Raw genomic sequence first — 3,958 nt, 5'->3', positions numbered from 1 at the left:
ACTCCCTCCCTCCTTCCCTTACCGCTTTGTGGTTCATTCCCCCCCCCTTCCTTTCCCACTCCCTCCCTCCTCCCCTTACCGGTTTGTGGTTCATTCCCCCCCCCCCTTCCTTTCCCACTCCCTCCCTCCTCCCCTTACCGGTTTGTGGTTCATTCCCCCCCCCTTCCTTTTCCACACCCTCCTTCCTCCCCTTACTGGTTTGTGGTTCATTCCCCCCCACACCCCTTCCTTTTCCACTCCCTCCTTCCTCCCCTTACTGGTTTGTGGTTCATTCCCCCCCACACCCCTTCCTTTTCCACTCCCTCCTTCCTCCCCTTACCGGTTTGTGGTTCATTCCCCCCCACACCCCTTCCTTTTCCACTCCCTCCATCCTCCCCTTACCGCTTTGTGGTTCATTCCCCCCCCCCTTCCTTTTCCACTCCCTCCCTCCTTCCCTTACCGGTTTGTGGTTCATTCCCCCCCTTCCTTTTCCACTTCCTCCCTCCTCCCTTTACCGGTTTATGGTTGATTCCCTCCCACACCCCTTCCTTTTCCACTCCCTCCTTCCTCCCCTTACTGGTTTGTGGTTGATTCCCTCCCATCCCCCCAACCATCCCCTTCCATTCCCACTCCCACCTTCCCTGTGGTTAAATTCCCCTTCCCCTCTTTCTTTCTTCCTTCCTTTCCCATTCCACCCTCCCTTACCTGTTTGCGGTTAATCTCCCCCCCCCCCCTGCCCCCATTCCTTTCCACTCTCACCCTCCCTCCCTCCTTTCTTTATCTATTTGTGGTTGATTCCCCCCCCCTCCCCGCCTTCCCCCTTCCTTTCCCAACCCCACCCTCCCTCCCTCCCTTACCTGTTGGTGGTTGATCCCCCTTCACCTTCCTTTCCCCCTCCCCCCTTCCCTCCCTCCCTTACCTGTTGGTGGTTGATCCCCCTTCACCTTCCTTTCCCACTCCCTCACTCCCTCCCTCCCTTACCTGTTGGTGGTTGATCCCCCTTCACCTTCCTTTCCCACTCCTCCCCTCCCTCCCTCACCTGTTGGTGGTTGATCCCCCTTCACCTTCCTTTCCCACTCCCTCCCTCCCTCCCTCCCTTACCTGTTGGTGGTTGATCCCCCTTCACCTTCCTTTCCCACTCCCCCCTCCCTCCCTCCCTCCATTACCTGTTGGTGGTTGATCCCCCTTCCCCTTCCTTTCCCACTCCCTCCCACCCTCCCTCCCTCCCTTACCTGTTGGTGGTTGATTCCCCTTCTCCTTCCTTTCCCACTCCCTCCCTCCCTCCCTTACCTGTTGGTGGTTGATTCCCCTTCTCCTTCCTTTCCCACCCCCTCCCTCCCTCCCTTACCTGTTGGTGGTTGATTCCCCTTCTCCTTCCTTTCCCACTCCCTCCCTCCCTCCCTTACCTGTTTATGGTTGATTCCCCCTTCCCCTTCCTTTCCCACTCCCTCTCTCCCTCCCTCCCTCCCTCCCTTACCTGTTGGTGGTTGATCCCCCTTCCCCTTCCTTTCCCACTCCCTCCCTCCCTCCCTCCCTCCCTTACCTGTTGGTGGTTGATCCCCCTTCACCTTCCTTTCCCACTCCCTCCCTCCCTCCATTACCTGTTGGTGGTTGATCCCCCTTCCCCTTCCTTTCCCACTCCCTCCCACCCTCCCTCCCTCCCTCACCTTTTGGTGGTTGATCCCCCTTCCCCTTTCTTTCCCACTCCATCCCTCCCTCCCTCCCTCCATTACCTGCTGGTGGTTGATTCCCCTTCCCCTTCCTTTCTCATTCCCTTCCTCCCTCCCTCCCTTACCTGTTTATGGTTGATCCCCCTTCCCCTTCCTTTCCCAGTCCCTCCTTCCCTCCTTCCTTTACCTGTTTGTGAAACCGTCTTCCTCTCTTTCCTTCTCCACTCCTCCCTCCCTTACCTGGTTATGGTTGATTCCCCTTCCTCTTTCTTTCCCACTCGCTCCCTCCCTCCCTCCCTTACCTGTTTATGGTTGATTCCCCTTCCCCTTCCTTTCCCACTCCCTCCCTCCCTCCCTTCCACCCTTTCTTGTTTGTGGTTAAAAACCCCAACCGTCCACCACACCCCCCTCCGCTCCCCACCTTACACCCTTCCGTTCCAATTCCCACCTTGCATCTCTCCCTTACCTGTTTGTGGTTGATCCCCCCTCCCCCACACACCTCCTCCACCCCCCTTCACCCTTTTCTTTCTCACTCCCACCTTGCATCTCTCTCTTACCTGTTTGTGGTTGATCCCCCCCCCCCCACACCCCCTCCACCCCCCTTCACCCTTTCCTTTCTCACTCCCACCTTGCATCTCTCCCTTACCTGTTTGTGGTTGATCTCCCCCCCCCCACACCTCCTCCACCCCCCTTCACCCTTTCCTTTCTCACTCCCACCTTGCATCCCTCCCTTACCTGTTTGTGGATGATCCCCGCCCCCCCACACCCCCTCCACCCCCCTTCACCCTTTCCTTTCTCACTCCCACCTGGCATCCCTCCCTTACCTGTTTGTGGTTGATCCCCGCCCCCCACACCCCCTCCACCCTTCACCCTTTCCTTTCTCACTCCCACCTGGCATCTCTCCCTTACCTGTTTGTGGATGATCCCCCCCCCACACCCCCTCCACCCCCCTTCACCCTTTCCTTTCTCACTCCCACCTTGCATCTCTCCCTTACCTGTTTGTGGATGATCCCCCCCCCCACACCCCCTCCACCCCCCTTCACCCTTTCCTTTCTCACTCCCACCTTGCATCCCTCCCTTACCTGTTTGTGGATGATCCCCGCCCCCCACACCCCCTCCACCCCCCTTCACCCTTTCCTTTCTCACTCCCACCTGGCATCCCTCCCTTACCTGTTTGTGGATGATCCCCGCCCCCCACACCCCCTCCACCCCCCTTCACCCTTTCCTTTCTCACTCCCACCTGGCATCCCTCCCTTACCTGTTTGTGGATGATCCCCGCCCCCCACACCCCCTCCACCCCCCTTCACCCTTTCCTTTCTCACTCCCACCTGGCATCCCTCCCTTACCTGTTTGTGGATGATCCCCGCCCCCCACACCCCCTCCACCCCTTCACCCTTTCCTTTCTCACTCCCACCTGGCATCTCTCCCTTACCTGTTTGTGGTTGATCCCCGCCCCCCCACACCTCCTCCACCCTTCACCCTTTCCTTTCTCACTCCCACCTTGCATCCCTCCCTTACCTGTTTGTGGATGATCCCGCTCCGACCCCCCCCCCCCCATCCCCCCACCCATCTTGCCCCCTTCCTTTATACCCCCCCCCCCCTTCGTACCTCTCCTGCCCCTTCCTCCTCGCTCCTATGCATGCCTCCCTGTTATTCCTTTGATGCTGCCCGCATGACCTTTATAGCGTGACTCCACCGTTCCCGTTTGCTCTCTCTCTCTCTCTCTCTCTCTCTCTCTCTCTCTCTGTGTGTGTGTGTGTGTGTGTGTGTGTGTGTGTGTGTGTGTGTGTGTGTGTGTGTGTGTGTGTGTGTGTGTGTGTGTGTGTGTGTGTGTGTGTGTGTATGACTCGACTCGACTCGACTTGATTTATTGTCATAAAATCCTTAAGGATTAATAGACACAACAATAGAACATAGTGAACAAAGAAAAAAGCGGTTATCTAAGACGCATGCAATTATTATTAGTGTGTGTGTGTTTGTGTGTGTGTGTGTGCGCGCGCGCGTGCGTCAGCGTGTGTGGTGTTGTTGTTGGTGGTGGTAGTGATGGTGTTGAGTGTGTCAGTGTGCGCACGCGCGTTTCACGCGCATGTTCGTGGGTTTATATATATATATATATCTTATTTCAAAAGGCACCGTCTGATCGTTTAAGATGTAAGTGTTTATATGAATGTGACAGCGCAAACATGATGAAGTTGAATGGAAATATTGAGGAAGAGAATGTTTTAAGAGAGAAAGGGAGAGAGACAGACAGACAGACAGACAGAGCAGGGCGTTATACAGAACTGAATTTATTAACCAAATGGTTTCAA

The sequence above is a fragment of the Babylonia areolata genome, chromosome 3 (genome assembly GCF_041734735.1).
Source record: "Babylonia areolata isolate BAREFJ2019XMU chromosome 3, ASM4173473v1, whole genome shotgun sequence".
NCBI lineage: Eukaryota > Metazoa > Mollusca > Gastropoda > Neogastropoda > Buccinidae > Babylonia > Babylonia areolata.
This window is presented reverse-complemented; position numbering follows the sequence as displayed.